Genomic DNA, 21,824 nt, shown 5'->3' with positions numbered 1-21,824 from the left:
TTGTTTCTTTCTGCAAGTGGTTTTCCCTTCTTCAGGAGTAAGGGTGTTTCACAATCATCTCTGTATTTAACACTTCCATCAGATATTTTTTTGTGCACCTATGAAGTGTAGGGTACAACATGGAGCACTGGGTACAACAATCCCTGGCCTAGAGGAGCGTGGTCGTGTGGGGGAGACAGGTAACAAACAAGTGAACAGTTGGATTTGTGATTCCAGATTGTGATGTGCTATGAAGGGAACCAACAGGGCTGTGGTTGAGGACCCTGGATGTGGGATGAAGGGAGCTCTGCTGGCTCTTTCTAGGACGTGGTTCTCTGAGCTGGAAGGAACCCTGGGCATCATTGGTCTTTCCTCTCATCCTTGGTTGGACCTCTGTATAAGGATCCCAGAATCAGGAGAGCTAATCTTGTTTTAGAAGAGCTGCCCTCAACACCAGGCTTCCCAGGCTCAACACTAGGCTCAAGATGGTATAGATTCTGCCTGCAACGCAGGAGACCCCAGTGTGAGCCCTGGGTCAGGAAGATGCCCTGGAGAAGGAAATGGCAACCCACTCCAGTATTCTTGCCTGGAGAATCCCATGGACAGAGGACCCTGGCGGGCTACAGTCCATAGGGTTGCAAAGAGTTGGACACAACTGGAGCGACTTAGCACACACACACAGCCATTGCCCCATTGCCTCCTGTCTGGGGCTGAGAACATGCTGCTTCCTTGTCCCCTCCCTGGGATCTGCCACCTCAGTGTTTCCCACCACCTGTGTCTCCCCCACAACAGAGGAGAGAGACTCCTATATCACCAGAGAAGATTCCTGTCTCATATTGCCTAAGCTCCACCCTCTGTAGCCACTGAGCCAGCTTCTGGGATGCCAGCTCCCAGGCCTGCAGGCTGAGTCAATCAATGCCAGAAACAGTCGTTTTGGAGCTGCCTAGTTTTTTTTTTTTATCAGGAGGCTGATGAAGTCTGCTTCCTGCTCATGCTCGCCTCCCTGGGACAACTTGGCACCGTCTGAGGTGGCCCACTCAGCACCCTCTTTCTGGACTAGCCGCCCTCCAGGAAGCCAGCTGGAAGCTTATTGGCATTTATTACCCTTTTCAGCTTTAAAAACTGCCCACTGAAATGGACTGAGTAATAACCATGAAATAGATCCAGGCAGTGACATCTGAATAGAAATGAAAATAAAACGTTAAGTGGCAGGTGTTTACATGATCTTGCTACTCTGGGGCTCTAGTTGATCCAGGTTTTGTTGGCAAAGAGGAGGACCCCTTAAGAGGCCCTGTGGTGTTCTGAGCTGGGTGGACACCCTGGGCTGGATGTCACAATATTTGGACTCTGTTCTTAACCAGGTGGGGACTTTAGGTAAATTACTTCACCTCTCTCGTCTCAGTTCCCTTAATTGTGAAATGAGGAGTATGGGCTGGATGACTTACCTAGCCCTGCCTACATCAAATAAAGTAATTTCATATAGCATTTTCAGATACAGTTATTGAAAACAATACTTTTCAGTCTCTGTCCTTTTTTTTTTTTTCCTTCCTTTCCTTCTTTCTTTAAATAAAGAGTGGCCAGGAAAGGGAAATCAGAGGTTAGTTCTCTGCTAGTGAGATACTATGTGACTCCATAGTTTTTATAGATTGGTGACTTAAATTCTTTGTCTGAAACTGACGTATGATTTCTGCACAACTGAAAGCCTTGCCTTGATTCTCCCAGACTGGCCTCTGGCCTTTTCTGCACTGGCGTATGCTCAGTTGTATCCCACTCTTTGTGACCCCATGGTCTGTAGCCCTCCAGGCTCCTCTGTCCATGGAATTTTCCAGGCAAGAATGCTTGAGTGGGTTGCGATTTCCTCCTCCATTGGTGGGTTCAGGAAAGTGATCCAATTATTTCCCCAGTCACCATCAGACAAGAAGGGAAGCCAGGCATCAGTGGGCAGGCCAGACTGGTGGCCAGGAATTGGAATTGTTGGCATCTGTGTAGCTGGCACACGTGCCTAGCACCACCTTCTTCAAATGCTCTTCCAGCTCTGTCCTGCTCTGTGTCTCTCCCTGCCATCCTGGAAGGAGGGAGGGCGAGGAAGGTCGGGGTCCTTATTTGTGCTCCCCAGGGCCTTGGCAGCTGGTCTAGTCCAGGACTGTGCCTTCCCACACTCTGGCCCTCCCTGTGCGCTGGAAACACTGTTCTACTACTGATCCCTTCGGTTCCAGGGATTAATTCATGCGATGGTTTCCTGCTGGGTGCATTTCTTCTCTTAATCCTGCCCAGGTTTCTACAAATACTCCCATGTCAGGTAAATTCTTTCTTGTCAAGTCCCTAACTGTTATGACATCCAAAGAGAACATAAAAAGTGACCAGGAATTAAGATAGTATTCATTTGCGCTTCTTGACTATGGTTGAACTTTAGGCTCTCCAGGGAAGTTTAAAAAAGCACTGAGCTTGGGTTCTATCCCTAGAGATTCAGATTTAATGGTTCAGCATAGAAACTAGGATTGATACGTTTAAAATATGTACAGCCTGAGTATGAATCAACCAATACCATTGGTTGGTATTAATTGTTGGGGTTGGGGAAATCGATATCTTTTCCCTGAGAATCAGAATTATTTCCTTGGTTACAGATGTTCACTCTTTTTCTTTTCAAGTTTTTATGATATACAATTTCATACCTCCACAAAAGTAGGGGAGGAGAGCAGTCAATATGCATGTACTCATCACCCAGATTCATCAATTATCAAGTCATGGCCCATATGATGTATCATTTTGTGTATTGTACGTGTGTGTTTAAAGATGGCTGCTTGTTTTTTGCACATTTTTGAGTCTTTGTCTTTTTATTGTTGATTTGTAGAAATTATTTACATGTGCTAAATACAAGATTTTTTTGTAGTTATTTGATCACATATGCATGCTGGAAATAGTTTTTCCTAGTCAATGACTTGTCTTCTTTTTCTTACTAGTGTCTATTTGTTCCAGCAACATTTTTAAAAAGAAGATCCTCTTCAGCTTCTAAATTGGCTTGGTAAAATTCGTTTGTTGAAATTGATTTGCTTTATGTGTGTGCTTATTTCTGTATTCCTTATTCTGCTCCATTGTACCAATTTGTCTCTCCCTGCTCAATACCATACTGTATTGATTACTATGGCAAGCATAGCAAGGAGATCAAATTAGTCAATCCTAAAGGAAATCAACCCTGAATGTTCATTGGAAGGACTGATGCTGAACAACAGCAGCTTTATTGTTGTTGTTTAGTTACTAAGTTGTGTCCGACTCTTTTGCTTCCCCATTTACTGCAGTGCACCAGACTCCTCTGTCCATGGGCTTTCCCAGGCAAGAACACTGGAATGGGTTGCCATTCCCTCCTCCAGGGGATCTTCCTGACCCAAGGTTCAAACCCGAGTCTCCTGCATTGCAGGCGGTTTCTTTATCACTGAGCCACCAGGGAAGCCCTTAGCAGCATTTCTGGCCTCTCTTTACTAGATGTTGGTAGCAACTGTCACCCCTTGTGATAATCAGAGATGCTCCAGACATTGCCAAATGGCTTCTGGGGTCAAAATTGCTACCAGTTGAGAACCACTGTCCTAAGGCGTTAGGGATAAGCTGTCACGTGACTGCATTTTAAAGCTCTTTGAAACACTTCTTTTCTGTGTGGTTATGTCTTCAACCTGGTACATACTCAGATTCATTTGGTTAATTTTGCTTTGGAATCTTAACTTTGCTTTAATTTTTAATGTGTTTTATAATTGTATAAAATATTTATATGGTTTTGAAGTCAAATGTATAAAACAAAATATATTGCAGAAATCTAGCTGCTAATTCTATATCTTCCACCTAGGTTTTTACCTACTGTGATTAAGTAACCATGAAGAAAACGTTTGTTTTGTTCCTCAGCTGTAGGTTGGTTTGCTTCTTCCTCAGTCTTCCTCTCCTTCCCTCCCTTCCTTCCTTCTCCTTGTATTCCTTTTCTTCACTTCTCCTCCTTCTTTGATGATTTTTTCCCTTTCAGTTTTATTATTCAGCTTTATTGAGATATAATTGACTTACAGCACTTTATCAGTTTAAAGTGTACAGCATAATGATTTGATTTACATACATTATGAAGTGATCACAATACATTTAGTGAATGTACCTCATCTCATATAATTACAAGAGAAAAAAAATTACTTTTCTTTATGAGGTGCACTCTTAGAATTTACTTAACCATTTTCATATATAATGTGAAGCAATGTTAATTATATTTATCATGCTGTATGTTACATCTCTAGTACTTATTTATCTTATAACTGGAAGTTTGTACCTTTTGACCACCTTCATTCTATTCTCCCTCCCCCTACTCCCTACCTCTAGAACCACAAATCTGTTCTCTTTTTCTGTGAGTTTGTTTGTTTTAAAGTATAATGTACCTGCTGCTGCTGCTGCTAAGTCGCTTCAGTCGTGTCCGACTCTGTGCGACCCCATAGACTGCAGCCCACCAGGCTCCCCCGTCCCTGGGATTCTCCAGGCAAGAACACTGGAGTGGGTTGCCATTTCCTTCTCCAATGCATGAAAGTGAAAAGTGAAAGTGAAGTCGCTCAGTCATGTCTGTCTCTTAGCGACCCCAGGGACTGCAGCCCACCAGGCTCCTCCGTCCATGGGATTTTCCAGGCAAGAGTACTGGAGTGGGGTGCCATCGCCTTCTCAATAACTTACCTACAACACTATATTAGTTCTTGGTGCACAATATAGTGTTTTGATATTTCTATACATCTTAAAATGATCACCATTCTTTTTTCTAATATAAAAAGGCCACTCTTTTAAAAAATTTAATTAGAGGATAATTACTTTACAATATTGTGATGGCTTCTGTCATACATCAACATGAATTGGCCACAGGTATACACATGTACCCTGCCCCCGTCCTGAGCCCCCCTTCCCTACCCACCCTATCCATCTAGGTTGTCACAGAACCCTGGGCTTTGGGTTCCCTGCATCATACATCAAACTCCCACTGGCTATCTATTTTCCATATGGTAATGCACATGTTTCAGTGCTATTCTCTCGAATCATCCCACCCTCTCTCTTCCCCCACTGTGTCCAAAAGTCTGTTCTTTATTTTGTTGTCTCCTTGCTGCCCTGCAAATTGCCCTGCAAATCATTGCTGTATTTCTAGATTCCATATATATGCATTAATATATTTGTCTTTCTAACTTACTTCACTCTGTATAATAGGAAAAGAGCCATTCTTAACAGGACAAGGAAGAGGATGGGTGTGTCATCCAGGGCACATCCAATACAGCATATGCCAACCTAGAGTGTGTGTGTGTGTGTGTGTGTGTATTGTGTGTTTGAATGACTTGACGCACACTGTACAGACTCTCTAGTTACCTTCCTCATTTTGTCAGCAGTTGTCTATGTCACTCAGGGTTCCAGTAGGAAACAGATGCCTTGCAAACGGGGTAATCGAGAAGACCTTAGTAGAAGCACTCCTTGTAGTGGTGTGGGCAGAGTTAAGGGAAACCAATAAGGGATGGGGCATGATGCCAGGGCTAGGAGCCTAGGAGCCATTCTTTGTGTGGCCTGAGGAGCAAGGGAGGCAGTGGTCGTGGGCGCCCAGAGAGGGTGACTTTATGGAGAGGGTTGCCTTTGTTAGCTGTGCGCACCCAGCTCAGCTGACTTGGTAGGGAGGGATTTTAAAGGTAGGTAGGTAGCTAGATGATTTTAAAATCTGATTTTCCTTTCTTCTTTCCTTCTAATACCCAAATGGTATTTCTTAATGTCTGGATCTAATTGCAGCCAAAGGGCAAGGGAATGCACTGATACAGTGTATACTTAACCCCCTGCTGCAAAGAGGCGGATGGAGAAAGGTAGAGAGTAGATTTGAAGAGTAAATGGGAAATAATCAGCACACTACTTGTTTCAACTGCTTGTATGGAGGAAGGAAATCAGCATCTATGGAGCAGTAACCATCCGCTAGGCTCAGTGCCAGACACTTTACTTATCCCATTCCTGTAATATTGATATACCGTTCCTTGTTCCTATGCCTCAGGGGGAGAAGTGGGATTCAAAATCTGTGCCATCTCATTTCACAGCTGTTCCGTGCATTCCACCATGATGACCCTAGTAACACATGCTTGGGGAGCCAAACAGGGAAGGAAAACTTCTGCTGCCTTCTGTGAACATTCTGTCTTACAGCAGAGAATGAAAAAATAGGGAAGAAGTGGCTTACTCGAGGACGATGTCTTCTGTGCATTGAGGGACAGCATAGGGCTGATAAAAACTTGCTTGCAAAAAAGGGGAACTGGAGAAAAGGGCAATTGAGTGCTTATCGATGGTTAGCAGGTTCATCACAGTCTGTCTTTGGGAAGTGAATCATTTCCTGGGCCTTTTTTTGTGGGTTCTTACCTGGTATTCATGGAGCCTTGAGGATCTGTGGATGGAAACGTATTCCAATATAATTGGTTCCTTTGTGATATAATGTAGTTTATTTGTGCACTTACAGACTTTACTGACTGATGTAGACATCTCACCATACAAAAGATTAATGACCCCCAATGTGACAACGAATTCAACATTGGTTAGTAATAGAGGACTTCAGTTCTAATGAGAGTATGATTAGAAGCCTTGCATCCCTCGTATAGGGTGTGCTCAGTCGTGTCCGACTCTTTGTGACTTTATGGACTATAGTCCACTAGGCTCCTCTGTCCATGGGATTCTCCAGGCAAGAATACTGGAGTGGGTTGCCATTCCCTTCTCCAGGGAATCTTCCTGGCCATGGGATTGAACCTGTGTCTCCTGCATCTGGCCACAAGCTCGAGACAGATTTCCTCCTTTGTAAAATGATGTGGTCAGGTTCCATGGGTACCTAAGGTTCATTCTGGCTATGACACTGTTAATCTATGAAGCTGAAAATGAAAAATGTGACCATGAGGATAAATGAGAACACAGTGTTGGTTGGTTTGAGGGAATAATAAAGAGATTTTACCACAGATAAAAATTTGCATTTATTAAATTAACTTAATTGCTTATCATTGTTAAATGCAAAAGGAACTATTGTTTTCCTGAAGACTGAACACAATATCTGACTTATTCATGTGGATAGGAAAGGTACTTTGTCATTTTTAGTATGACCACTGGGTGACGCAATTGCTCCACATTGTTAGTAAAAACTATTCTGCAGTTTCAGTTGAAGTAGGTTTTCAGGGAGGCTGCTGAACATGCAGCTTCTTAAGGAGAAATATACAATGGTCATAACCAGGAAGGACTTCAAGAATTATCTAATTCAATCCCTTTTATTTTATTTTAATTGCACTATTTTATTTTATTTAATTTATGTGGCATATAAATATATTTTAACTGTAAGAGATTTAAGTTTTATATTGATATATGCCCCTCTTCCCCTGCTCCTTCCTGGAGGTATGCTCATACCCTGCCCCAGAGAAAACTCATCGTTAACCCTTTGGGGTATTTCTTTAAGGTCCTTCTTTTGTAGTATACACATAGGTATATGTGCAGTCTTTTCTTAATGAACATTCATGCAACATCCTGATTTTGTAAATGAAGAAAGACACAGGGTAGGTTTGGAGCCAGTATTGTTTTGTGGGGAGAGCCTATGCTTTAAAGTCACATAGATTTCTTAGGTTTTATATTTTGATCTTGCAACCCTTAATAGTTAACCAACCTTGGCCAAGCTATTTAGCACTTACTTAGGCCCTCATCTTGCAAGCTGTTCAGGTGGACTAAAAATGATGAATACATACAAATGCTCCTAGCTCAGCTGGCCTGGATGTATTAGTTTCCTTCCCTATCACTCTTTGCCATGTTCACACAACTCAATAGTGAAGAGCACAGTTTTCCCCATCCTTTGAAGGATGTGAATACATGGGTACGTGTATAATCATCAGTTCAGTTGCTCAGTCGTGTCCAACTCTTTGTGACCTCGTGGGCTGCAGCATGCATGTACAGCTTAATGACCTGATGACCTAGCCACAGGAGTCCTGCTGTGGTCAAAGCCTTCCCTGGTCACTCTTCTATCCAGGGTTGGGGAAAAACTGTATTTGAGGGCTGGAGGGAAACACCAAGGGTGCAGAATGGCACAGGAGTTCAGAAAGGCTCAGTTGACTGGGGTTCAAGTTCAGATTCAGCTCAGGTCTGTAATGTGCAAAACTCCTAATGTTCTCTGTGCCCAAGTTTCTTTATCTTTAAAACCAGAAAGATGAATTTGGACTCTGTTAGAGCTGATACTAGTAAGAAGGTAAATAACCCACATAGCCCATGATGCTTTCCTTTTTGCCTTGTTTTCCAGAAAGCTCAGAGCCAGATCGAATGTGAATTGAAGCCATTTTCCTTGCCCCCAGGTTTCCGGGTAAGTACTTTCCGTTGCATGGTTTTATGTTGATTATTATTTTAATGTGTGAATTGTGGATCAGTAAAGGCAATGATGAGGAGATGAGCTGGGCTTCCTGCTAATGCAGGGATGTGGGGGCTTTAGGCTTTGTCCCTTGGGATACCATGGGCAGGCAGGGATTCTTACCTCCTTTTAAAGTATTTCACTCTTGGTTTTGCATAAAAATTCCTGATAGTTCATTTGGCCATTTTAGAAAATCTTTTCAGATAAGTTTGAAAATAGTCATTTAAAAATAAGATCTCAAGGACTTTCCTGGTGGTCCAGTGACCAAGACTCTGTGCTCCCAATGCAGGGGTCCTGGGTTCGATCTCTGATTAGGGAACTAGGTCCCACATGCCACAGCTAAAGATCCTGCAGGCCTCAGTGATCAAAGATCTCACCTGCTGCAACTAAGATCCAGCATAGCCAAATAAATAAACACTAAATAAATAAATAAGACCGCAGATCTTATTTGAAACTCACAACAGTCTCTGAGACTTGATCACAAAGCATCAGGCACACAGGGACATTAGTTGAACCTTGTTTTGTAAAAACAACACAACCTTAAAAACATTAAAAAACAAAGCCTAGAATAACAATGTATCTGTTTCAGTTAAGAAAGTCCTGAAAAATGAAATGGGCTTTAGAGGAAAGAGTCGGACACGACTGAAGCAACTTAGCAGCAGCAGCAGATCAGGCAGCACAGGTCTTGAGGGCAACTTTGCAGGGTTTTGGGTTTGTTTCACTCCCAGGTCGACTGAGCCCCATCAGATGGGTCCACCCGCTCCCTGTCTCTGTCTGGTTCTGAGCTGCTCGCTAAGTGACAGCTCTTTCCCCTGCGAATATGAGTCTCACTTACGGCCACCACATGGTTCTCCTCAAGAGGACAGAGGGGCTGTGGAACCCACTTTGGAGATCAGAATTGGTGTTGCTGAGGCCCCTTGTTCTGCCTCTGTCCCTAAACTGGGAAAGGTCTCTCTCCTTGGTTCATTTCCTGCCTAAATTGACCAAAGAATCTAGCAAGGTTCCTGGGGCGGGGTCCTGGAGCTCCCCAAAGGGACCACCTCAGGGATTCCCTGGGTCCCTGATTGTAGGATTCCTGGATGGTGCTTCTGAGATACAGAAGGATCTGTTCTGCAATTGAGGAGAAAGGAGGAAGAAATAGGCTTCAGAGCAAATCTTTCAACCACTCTGCAAAGCAACTCCATCACTGTGAATTCTGGAAGGAGCTTGCTGTGGGTGAACAGGAGGGGCTGCTGCCAGTTTGCAGGTTTCCTCTAGTTCCAGGAGGTGACAGGGGCGGGGGAAGCAGCTGCCGGCTTTGGGTTTTCAACAATTCTCCTGTTCGGATGTAAAGGTTGAGTGTTCAGTGAAGAGGAGATAGGTGTTTTGATGACACAAGAAGAACTATAGGAGAATTCCTTTATAGCCCAGTAGAAGGGATGGGAAATAAGTTTGCTGGCCTCCCTTGACGAGCTTCTGTTTCTTTTCCTGAGTTAGAGACAGGCACAGGCTACAGTCAAGGCTGTGAGCTATGCTACTACTAATTTTAATTAAATAGAATTTCCTCTTATTTCTGTATTAATTGCTATTGATGGTATTTTTCAGCATCTTCCTTGCCAGTGGTCCCTCATTGGAGAGTCTTGTCTAAGTAGAACTGTACCTAAGCCATTTAGGCCCAAGCTGCCCAGCATTAACAGAAGAAAGCCTGCTTGCTACAGCAGTGCTTCAATGGTTGCTATCTTGCCTCCTCAGGAAACTGGGCAGCTTTTTCAAAATGCAAAGTCAGCTAAGTTGGTGCAGTGCTGAGATCCGATTAAGAAAGCTTTGCTTTTCCATTCTGTCTTTCAATGAAATGATTTTCAAAATCTTAACAGTTTCGATGCCAAAGGAGAAGGAACAAAGCCGAAGTTGACGGGGAACCAAATAATTTTCCAAAAACAGGGGCTACTTTTACAATGAAAGGGAAGATCAGTTTTGAATTGCTGCACTGGGGACAAAGTGGTGGGCTTCAGGGCTTCGAGTGTGAAGTGTGCAGAGGACCCTGGCCCTTGGAAGGAGCCAGATGTTCTGCAAGGTCCACTCAGCTCGGCTCAACTTGTCAGTCCCGCACCAGGGCTTCTTCCCTATGACTCCAGACCTCTGACCTGCTTTTCTTAGAGTGCTTACTTTAAAAAACCTTCAATAGTAAATTCTTTCTCTGCCCCTTTGAGAGGTAAATCTTCTCCCAGCCTCTCGCCAGGGTTCTAACCCAGGAATGTCTTTCTCAAGGACCTGGGAGTCACCCCTTTGAAATGAATCATCAGGAAACTTGGCCATGATTGTCTCCCAGTCTGTGTGGGCAGATAGGAATCATAACGTCCATAGGCACCAATTAGCAAACACAGATGGATGGCCTGATTACATCGACCAACCTCCCTGCTAACTTCCTCTAGTACTTTCCCACCAGCTCATCCCGGCACGTAGCAACTCTCCTGCTTGCCTTTTTGTTCAGCCTCTCTCCCCTCTTGCAGCAAGAGTCTTGAATAAAATCTCCCTTGCCTGTTTAACTCTGTCTAGTGCAATTTTCTTTGGCACTGTTCAATCTAAACCCTCTTTCTGAGACTCTGGAGTCAGGGCCACTCTCTGTGGAGGAACCTCTTCTCAGATGGAACAGCCCTGGGAGATGCCCCGCCCCCTACTTTCATTTCCGGTTAGGGGAACCTCCTTCCGGTCCGTCTGGTTGCCATCTGTAATCCTAAAGGTGCTCCCATCAGTATTTCCTTAGCAGAGAGGACACGGGGAAAGGAAAAGAAAGCCAGCATTTGGCTGCTCCTTGGGTCTGTTCTCCTTTTCTACAGTCGTCTCTCTGTTTTGTAATTTTCTTAAACAAACAAACAAACAAAAAATCTTCTTTTGGGGAATTCGCTGGCATCCCAGTGGTTAGGACTCACTGCCAGGGTATGGGGTTTAATTTCTGGTGGAGAACTAAAATCCCACAAACCATGAGGTGTGGCCAAAAAATTTGTAATTCTTGGATGGGGAATAAATTAGAAATGTGCTCATTGGTCTGAGAGAGAACATTCCTTGAGTGGCTGTGTTGGGATTTGAGGAATGAATATTTTGATGGCTTTACTTAGAGAAATGTGTGGGCCACGTGGGGTCCACGTCCCACTGAGTGAGGTGCTGTAGCGCCTGGACTCAGGAGTCTGCCTACCTGGGCTGATTCTCCCCTCCACTACTTGATGTGTGACCATGGGTGAGTTGCCCACATAGCACTCTGTGCCTCAGTTTCCTCACCTATAAAATCTGGGCCCATCCTAGGGTTGTCATGAGAGTTAAATGTGTACTTGTGAAATGCTTGGTACAGTGTACAGCATAAAGTAAACTTCCAATAAATGCTTAGGCATAATCATTGCAATAGGCACATTATTTTTTTCCCCTGAAAGGAAGCACATGCCGTTGTTACCAAATAATCTTTGGGGAGAAACAGAGTAGGGAAGGAGATACTGCCTTTTGATTTTGTGCTTTCTTGTACTGTTTCAACTTTTTAACTCTTTACTTCTTTTATTTAAAGATTTTGATTAACTATACATTTTTATGTTTTTGGTAAATTAAGTGAAATAGCCCATTGATAGTATGGGAAGAAATACTGGTCTACAAACAGGGCTTCAATAGATCTATGCCATTTCAGAGTAAAATTTATCAATTTTAAGTTAAAAAAAATGAAAAGTAAACATGTGAAACAAATGCTAGTTATTGCAAGTCCCTTCTCTTAAGTCCATTTGATTTGATTGACTTAAATTTACATAGTAATCCACCAGCATGACCGCTGGGAAAATGCTTAATGTGTTTCAGAGGTGAACTGCCATGCCTGGTGGCCCCCTGATGTATTTTTGGGTGGAGGAAAACAATGTATTGTTTCAAACCTGATAACAGAATTTCTGCCAGAGTGGGATTGGCCTTTAGGAAAATTTACTGTTATCTTCCTTAGATATGAGGGCATGCTTCCCTCTGCTTTCCTGTACTCACTGGCTGAATCAGAAACCAAGAGAGATGGAAACTCCTTTTTTTTTTTCAGAAGCTGGAACCATGTTAGACTCCCACAGGCAGCTGAGAAAGGAGGAGATGAGGTGCTCAGGATAGAGAAAAGCGAGGAAGTTGACCAGGGAGAGGTTCTTGGAGGAATGGTCAAGGGGGACTTTGGAACGAGGGTGTGTTTTCTCTTTTAAACACATTCTTATTTGCTTGCACGAGGTCATGGTTGTAGCATGCAGGATCTTTGATCTTCGTTGCAGCACTTGGGATCTTTAGTTGTGGCCTGAGAGCTCTTAGTTGCGGCATATGGGATCTAATTCCCCAACCAGGGATCGAACCTGCATGCAGGAGTGCAGAGTCTTCCTTGGACCACCAAGGAAGTCCCTGTAACGAGGGTGTCTGATTTGAAGTTATCCACTTTGCAGCGGCGTCCCCCACAATGCCTGTTCCATGTAACTGCTCTTGTATAAGGGTTTTGGGGAAATGAAGGAAAGAAACTAGGGAGGAAAGAAAAGAATGGCCTTAAGAGGTCTGACTCAACTGAGATAATTATTCAGGGGGATGGAAACATTCAAACCTAGAGGAAATAATGAAACCTCTTGGAGAGATATTGGGAATGTTTGGTTTCCCACTGTGTGGGGACGAGGAGGGTGTAGCCATTTCTTCTAGTAGCATGGCAGAAACTTTCAATTGTCCCCCAACATCTGTTCTTGCTTTTAACCTGGAACTCCCTTAGTGTCATCACGGCACATGACTACCCTACTCAAGACTGCATTTGTTTTGCAGCTGGATGAGTCCTGTTGACCAGGCTTCTTGCCAGTGGAAGACAAACAGAATGTGCAAACATGTAATTTCCATCTACTCCCTTGATGGAAAATGACTTATCTCTCATTTCCTCTTTTCCTCCTTCCATGACCTAGAACATGGAAGTAGCAGTAAGTCCATTTGACCACAAGATAAGGACAGTGTCTAAGAGTCTTGTCGTAGCCTATGATTGCAGGACCTCCCTTTCTGGAGTTCTGATTCAGTAGGGTTGAGGTGGGGACATGAGGATTTACATTTCTAACAAGCTCTTGGGTGATGCTGATAGTGCTGGTCCAGGGGCCACAGAGGATGGGAGAACAGCAAAGTAGGAGCCTGGGTCCCTGATGTTCTTGTGGAGCAGAGTCACCCAAGCCACTGAGTTATGTCTGGATTGTTACCGTAAGAGTCGAGTGAACTTCTGCCTTTTTGGAGCTACAGTGTTTTGGTATCTCTCCCTTTTTAAAGCAGTTGTACTTGTATCTTAATACAAATATTACAGGTAAGGGTAATGTTGTATGGCTGGAAGACTTGGGGATACTGGGCTCCTGGCTCTTAAGTTCAACATGGGTGATTTTTATTTGGAAAAGTAATAAAACAAAGGTAATTACTTGTTTAATGACATAATGACTTCTTTTATGAGAGTATAACAGGTAGGCAGTGGGCTGAAAACATTCTTTCCACATCTGCATCATTGCTTATTTTCTTGCCTTGGGAAAAATGTAAACCCTTGTATGCCCTTGTGTTCTCATTTAAGTAGGGCATGCAATTTCAGTGCTGTTGTTCAAAGAGAGTTATGTTGTCTTAGAAGTCGTTGGAAAGTCAAGCATTTCCTTTTATGTACTTGTTAACATGAACATAGGGATAATGGTTCAGTTCAGTTCAGTTACTCAGTCATGTCTGACTCTTTGTGACTTCGTGGACTGCAGCATACCAGGCTTCCCTGCCCATCACTAACTCCCAGAGTTTGCTCAAACTCATGTCCATTGAGTCAGTGATGCCATCCAACCAGCTCATCCTCTGTCATCCCCTTCTCCTTCTGGCTTCAATCTTTCCCAGCATCAGGGTCTTTTCCAATGAGTCGTTTCTTCGCATCAGGTGACCAAAGTATTGGTAGCAATAATAATGACCTTTGCTGAATGCTTACTAGGTATCAGGTACTATGTACTCTCTATGCATTATGTCATTTATTCTTATAGTAACCCTATGAGGACGCATAACTATAATCTCCATTTTGCAGATGAAGTTGAGGCTTGTGCTATCTGTGTGTGTGTGCTTAGTTGATCGATCGTGTTCAACTCCTTGTGGCCCCATGTACTGCAGCCCACCAGCCTCCTCTGTCCATGGAATTTTCCAGGCAAGAATGCTGGAGTGGGTTGCTATTCTCTACTCCAGGGGATTTTCTTGACCCAGGGATCAAATGCATGTCTCTTGCAAGGGCTCAAATAACAGGTCAGATTCCATTCCACATTTGCCAGATCCTAAAGTCCATGAGCTTAACCTTGGCAATATTCTCTCCCTCCCTGGTGAAAGACCATTCTCAGATGGTTTTCAGGCTCAGTGTATCAGGCCTAACATTTGTTACCAATTGGGTTCTAGTTAGTGTATATATATTTTCAAATGCAGATATTTTATTATTTCTTCTTTGAGCAGTGGCACCTACCTTGCATAGACTGCTCTGGTTTTAGGAAACTGCTGTGGGAACTGTTAGTTGGAAGTGAGAAAAGGGCATGGAGTTTAAATAAATGTATATGTATGAATGATTCACCTTGTAGCATAGTAGAGAGTAACATAACATTGTAAATCAATGATACTTCAATTAAAAAAAAGATTCACACTTAGGTCTCGATACATTAAAAAAAAAAGAAAAAGTGACAAATGGTTTTGTGTTGCCTGGATTTAAGGCTGTGAGAATTTGCAGCTATGCAAGGTGTGGGATTCCAATACGGTGTTGGGCTTCGTAAGTAATCACTTGTCTATGGGGGCAACAGTGAGGGGCCACTTTTGACAGCAATTTCAGGCAGGGACCATGGTAGTTTTCAAAATCATATGCCTCTGGAGCACAACCAGACTCCAATAACACAGGCCAGACTGAATGGGAAGCTCTCACCACCATCAGTACAAATCCGTACATTTCTATGGAGGTCCCTCTTGGTTCTGGGCTTGTGGCTGCTTCTTAGAATTGATATTCTCTTCTTGGTATTCTCCTCAGCCTCCTGTCATTGCTTCAAAATTTGGCTGTTCTTTTTCCCATTTTTCCCTTAGTCTGTCTGTATCATAGTAAAACAATTATTGAATTAATTCATCAACACTCCATTAATTGATTAATTCCATTCTTACTTTAACAGGATTATTAGGATCGAGCATTGCCTAGAGCAGAGTATATCTTTAACTATACACAGACCCTAGGGATGAACACATTTTTGCATGATTTCAAAACTGTGAATCATTCTTCCTAAATGTGTTGATTAATCATTTGTGATAAACTGTAGGCCCATAACATCCTGTCTTTGACTTTATTCTGTATATTTCAAGGCCTTGGTGTGGGGATAAGTAAACTTTTTCAGGGCCAGATAGTAAATATTTTTGAGACCATATGGTCTCTGTTGTACCTATTTAACTTAGGTGTTGTAGTGGGAAAGTAGCCACACACATTGGGTAAAGAAATGAACATTGCTGTGTTCCAATAAAACTTTATTGTAACAAGTGGTGGGACAGATGTGGCCCATGGGTTATATATTTGCCTACCCCTGATTTAGATGAAGATAACAATTTATTCAGTGAGCATTGAAGAGGACTTACAGCTGCTGAGAAAAGTTAGGGGAGGAAGAAGTAGCTGAATAGATAGGGAAGCCTGGCATGCTGCAATCCATGGGATCGCAAAGAGTCAGAGTGACTGAATTGAACTGAAGTAGTTGAACCGTGGTTTACGGGACTAAGATTAAAGCCTTGACTTTCTGGCCTCTACTTAAGATAACAAGATTAAATATGATAGGTTCAAAAGATGACCTTGAGTATATAGGATGGGAGTCAACTTGCTGGGAGGGAATTTGCATGAAAAATTCCTGAGTTGCTACTTTGCCTTAAAGTGGGAGGCCTTGCCTGCTAAAAGAGATGACCATCGTGGGCCGTATTGAAGGTTGACCGAGTGTAGATCAGTGATGTTCCAGTCCTGCTGGGTTGTTTGTGGGTCATATCAAACCTGGAGTGGGGCTGCAATTTGGATTCCTCATTTTGAGGGTCTATTGATAAATTAAAGTGCATCTGTTAATTTTTTTATTTTTAAAAACTACTTATTTGAGCCGAGTCTTAGTTGCAGCATGGGGGATCTTTAGTTGTGGCATGTGAACAATTCGTTGTAGCATGTGGGATCTAGTTCCCTGACCAGGAATCGAACAGGGGAATCCCCTACATTGGGAGCGAGGAGTCTTAGCTGGACCCCCAGGGAAGTGGATCTGAAGAGGGGGACCAAGATTATTAGGGACCAGGACATCATTGTCTATGGGGAATCATGAACTGAACTGGTTGTCTTTAGTCAGGAAAGGAGTAGGACTTGTATTTGGCTTAAGGGCCGTGGCACTTGCACACAGCAGCCACACAATCAGTACTTGACTGAACAATGTGCAGAGAGGTTACAAGAAGGGCCTGTCAGGCCTGGGATAAAGACGAACTTTCTAGCAGCCAGAGTTGTCTGTCAATGCAGTGGCCACTTTGGTTACTTCCAAGCCTATAGAAAGTGCCAGGCACCATAGTGTTACTGGGAGGCACTAACATTTCCCTGTGTAGGAGGGAAACCAAATTTTTTGATATTCTAACAAAATGGGCTTTAAACAAAGATAAAAGTGAGTGAGGCCAGATGGGTGATTTTTATTGTTTGCAAAATCCAATAAAAATATTCTCTGTAGTGTACAGTGTCTTTGGCTGAGCAGGCATTCAAGTATTGAGGGGAATAATAAACGTTATTTTGAACGAATTGCTTGTATCATTCAATAGGGAAGAGGGAGAGACAATAACGTAAGTACTTGCAGATTTGCCAGGTGGTCAATGCCACGTGGAGTCGTTACCAAGGCCTTTCAAGGATGGAGGGCGATTCAGAAATGTGGAGCTTTATTAGGGGCTCTAAAAGAATAGTGCAGTCCTCCCTGTTACAGAACAAACTGTCTTTCTGGTCTGTTACCCTCTGGGTCAACTTGTGGAGCATTTGCTGTGTGGCAAGAATAGGTCCACACACAGTGTGCATTGATTTGTTTATCTTGCTTACAGCAGCAGTTCTTAACCAACGGTGACTTTGCCCTCACAGGGGACATTTGGTAATATCTGGAAATATTTTGGTCTTCATAACTGAGGGAGGGGACTGGAATCCAGGGGTTGGAGGCCAGGGACAGTGTTGTATACTCTAGAATGCACAGGACGGCTCTTCACAACATAGAATTATCTAGGCCCAAATGCTCATAATGTTGACATTGAGACACCTTGTTTTATTAGGACAGCAGCTGCTAGTATCATACCCCTTTAACAGACAGGGAAACTCAGGAGCTAAGTGACTAGTCCAAGGTCCTCCAGAGCTAGAAAACTGGATAATCACTGTTCTGTCTTGCCTCTTTGCTTATTTAATGATTTTATAATGTGTGTAGCCTCTAGGAAGTACTGTGTGTGGTTGGTTCTTGGAACCAGCATGAAAATGGGCTGTTTTCATTTTCAACTTTATACTTAAGAGATATAAAAGTTCTTAGCAAGTAACTCAGTTCTCTCCTGATGAGTTTGTTTAGAAAAGTCAGACCAAAGGTCCTAAGAGGCTCTAGAGACCTGGGAAGAGAGGGCACAATCCATTTTCCTCATTGTCTATGGTACCCTTTTAGTGGGAGACGGCAGAAAAGTTTCCTGTTACCTGTGTAGGGAAGTTCAGGTGATCTTAAGAAATAGATAAAAATTCTTTTTTTTTCCTTCTCGCTGTGGTCCCCAATCCTGACACAACTCCCTGGCCAGGGATATGAATTTCTTCTATAAGTAGCTTGTAGCGATAAAGTGTCCTAAGGTGCAGATGTGTTATCTGGAAGGGCTAACCTAAAGTAAGTTTCTACATTTGTTCTAGAGATCCCTCAGGATTCTTAGGAAAGGACAGAGGACAGGGGATTTCAGTGGAGAGAAAAGAAAAAGGGAAAGACAAGCATCATTTACTACAGAGGAAGGGTTCCTTTGGCTGGGGCTTCGGAAAGAATGGACATGGAACCATTTGCTTACTGAATTGGTAGGAAACTGCCCCTGTCTTCTTTCTCCATCTTCAGTTCTCCTGCTGCTTTGGCTCCTTCTAGAGGCAGTCTCAGAGACTATGTATGTGATGTGCATAGAGTGTGTGATTGACCTTTGAGACACTGATACCCAGTGCAGAGCCTGGCATGATTTTATTGATGCGTCCATCCAACTGGTCTTTAATGAGTGCTTTGCACAGATCCTGGTTCCTGAATTCCAAAGGTTTAAAATCATGTCTAGGAACCACGTAAGTAAAATGAAGGCCTCACAGTATGGAGAGTGCTCAGACCAAAGTATACACAGGGGGCTTTGGGGGCTTCTAAGTCAGACTTGGATGGAGAGTGATTAGGGAAGGTCTCCTGGAGTAGAAGTTTCTTGAGTTGATTTTCAAAGGCTCAGATTTAGTTAGCTAGTAAAAGAAGTGATGGAAATTATCTCACCCCAATGGAATAGCATGTTCAAGGGTACAGAAAAGGAAACCTTGAGAGTGAAAGAGAATTATGAGGTTCAGCCATGTGAGTGTGGGGGAGGGATGGGAATGAGCCAGGGATGTGGGCAGTAGCCACGTCAATAAGAACCTTTGTGCCACGTGAAGGGCTTTGAACGTGGACCTGAAAGCCACTGAGGGCTGACATTGCGCTTTCAAAAGTGCCCTCTGGCAGCTGCCAGCAGAGTGCGTTGGAGAGGGGCCAGACTGGCAGTAGGAAATGGCGCTGCGAGCTTTTGTTACATTTTAGTTCGGAAAAGCACAAAGCACTGAGTTCATGACTCAACAGGAGCAGTGGCTAGGTAGGGACTGATTTGAGAAATACTCTGAAGTAGAATCTGCGTGGTTGATGAGTGCTTCTCTGCAGATGACAGGAGTGCACTTTCTAACTCCCTCTGAAGTTGGGTGTGGCCTTGTGACTTGCTGTGGCTAGTGAAATATGAATGGAAGTGCTTTTATGGTGTCTCATCAGAGATTGTGCTGAAATGAGATTGTTGATAAAATTTTTTTAAATGAAACATTTTAGCAGAATAGGAGATCAAACCAGTCAACCCAAAGGATATAAACCCTGAATATTCATTGGAAGGACTGATGCTGAAGCTGAAACTTCAATACTCTGGTCACCTGATCTGAAGAGCCCGCTCATTGGAAAAGACCCTGATGCTGGGAAAGACTGAGGGTAGGAGGGAAAGGGTCAACAGGATGAGATGTAGGATGGCATCACTGACTCAGCGGGCATGAGTTTGGACAAACTCTGGGATATAGTGAAGGGCAGGGAAGCCTGGTGTGCTGTATGTAGTTCATGGGGTCACAAAGAGTTAGACATGACTTAGAGACTGAACAACAACAATGAAATAAAAACAACCCAGGAATAGAGATCTTATGTTTAAATGCTCTGCAACCAGAAGACAAGAATGAAAAAGACCAGCCCTCCTGGATACATTCATAATCAGAATGAACCCTTGTGGTTTTGTTTTTCTATGGATTTTTTAGCATTTACTTCCTGTATTTGTCTAAATCTTAACTGGAGATACTCTGCAGTACAAAGTCACACACATACACACATTCTCTTTCCATTCAAGCCAGGATATAATGTTCTAAAAGATTTCAAAGAGAATAGGACTGGAACTTCCCCGGTGTCCAGTGACTAAGACTCTGAGTTCCCAGTGCAGGGGGACTGATTCAATCCCTGGTCGTGGAACTGGATCCCACATGCCATGACATGAAGTTCACATGCGGCAACTAAAAATCGTGTGTGGTGCAACTCAAGAGCCCGCATGTAGCAATGAAGATTGAAGATCCCAAGTGCCGCAACTAAGACTTTGTGCAGGCAAGTCAGTAAATGTTTAGAAAAAGAGAGAGACTAAGACAGTTTCACTTGGGTGTGGATCTGCAGTGATGAAGGGGCATATGCTAAATGATCGAAGTTGTTGACTTCTAGTGTTTCTTCTCTCCCAGTGGTTCAAGGTGTGGTGTTGCAGTCAGCTCGGCAGCATTCATGTTCTAATGAATGAGGGCTGACTTTATTTGCATCTTTCCTTTTTTCTCTTCCACATGATTGTCCCTGCCCAGTCACTTCATTGCTAACTGGACTGTTGTGGCAGAGAAAGAAGATCTGGCTGAATTAAGTTGATTTACCTGTTCCCCAGAACTGGTGGAAGAGATTGAAAAATGACCTGGAGAACAGTCTCCACATTTAAAAAATTCAGATTATTCTCTTTCTTAGCTGGAAAGAGCAATGTGGTGAGTTTTGACTTCCCAAGTAGTTATTCCATAAGTTGTGGAATATGTCATCTTGAACCTACTGCTGGAGAAGTACTGTAGAGCTTTTGATGGCTCATAAAATGAGATGAGTCTTCATGGCGCAGGGAGAGGCTGTCTGGGATACCTGGTCTGGCAGGAAAGAAAGAAAACAAAGGAAGCCTCTCAGTCATGTCCAACTCTTTGTGACCCCATGGACTATAGCCTGCCAGGCTCCACTGTCTATGGGATTCTCGAGTCTCCGTGAGCAGTGGCCGGACCTGCGGTCACGCTGACGCCTCGCTACACGGCCCCGGGGCCCGGAGCGGCCAGAGCAGCTCGCACGCTGACTCCAGCCCGGCTCCCGCTCCGGGCTCTGCCAGCGGGCCGGTGAGCGCAGCGCGGCCCGGGCCGGGGGGATGTCGCGGCGTAAAAAATTTATTAAAAAAAAAAAAAGAATATTAGAGTGGTTTGCCATGTCCTTCTCCAGGGGATCTTCCCAACACAGGAACTGAATCTGTATCTCCTGCATTGGCAGGTAGATTCTTTAACACCAATGCCACCTGGGCTTCCTGGTAGGAAATGGTCTTTGCAAAAATTCTCTTCTGCCATCCTTTCCTACCAACTGCCAAGATTTAAAGTCACCAGCAGACAGAGAGATGAGCTCTGGAAGTCTCATTCATTACCGAGATTCAAAGGTACTAAAATAACCACAAAGAAATGAGATTCCTTCTTCAGATTGCCAGAGGAGGAAGTGAATGATCTGTGACTCAGAGGTATCTCTTTCAGTTAATCATCAGATAAATCCCTATTTATCATCATGAAACAGGGAAGAAAAATGATATATGTGACATGGAAGGGAGGGAAATAGGCTGCGTGTTTCTACATGGGGTTGCTGAGACAGGAGTCCTGAGTTTTAAAGATGTAGCACCTGCATGCAAAAGGCAGGAATGACAAATGTGTCTGAATCATTGGTTAACAAAGCTGGCCTCGCTTGGCTGATGGCCATCTGCTGGTCTCTGCCCTTTCTCATCTGTTTCACAGGTTCATTGCCTGTAGGGAAACATTGCTTAGCTTAGAACCCTGTTCCGGTCTTGCCTAATGCTTTGATAAATCACAAGAACCTTGGAATCAGCAGAAGGTGACTAGCAGAAATCTCTTTTCTGCCCTCTGTCCTGCATCTGAGTT

The 21,824-nt window shown here is 43.5% G+C and overlaps 1 long non-coding RNA gene across 1 annotated transcript in view; it reads left to right on the top strand.

Annotated features, from left to right (window-relative positions):
* Positions 1–21,824, top strand: part of LOC139185750 (uncharacterized) — a 144,082-nt gene that overhangs the window by 32,959 nt on the left and 89,299 nt on the right. The window contains exon 2 of the long non-coding RNA XR_011569223.1: positions 8,261–8,320. This is a non-coding gene — a long non-coding RNA (uncharacterized lncRNA). The remainder of the gene's footprint in view (positions 1–8,260; positions 8,321–21,824) is intronic.

The sequence above is a fragment of the Bos indicus genome, chromosome 11 (genome assembly GCF_029378745.1).
Source record: "Bos indicus isolate NIAB-ARS_2022 breed Sahiwal x Tharparkar chromosome 11, NIAB-ARS_B.indTharparkar_mat_pri_1.0, whole genome shotgun sequence".
In the NCBI taxonomy this organism is placed as follows: Eukaryota; Metazoa; Chordata; class Mammalia; order Artiodactyla; family Bovidae; genus Bos; species Bos indicus.
The sequence above is the reverse complement of the archived record's forward strand: the minus strand, read 5'-3'. Positions and strand labels throughout refer to the sequence as shown.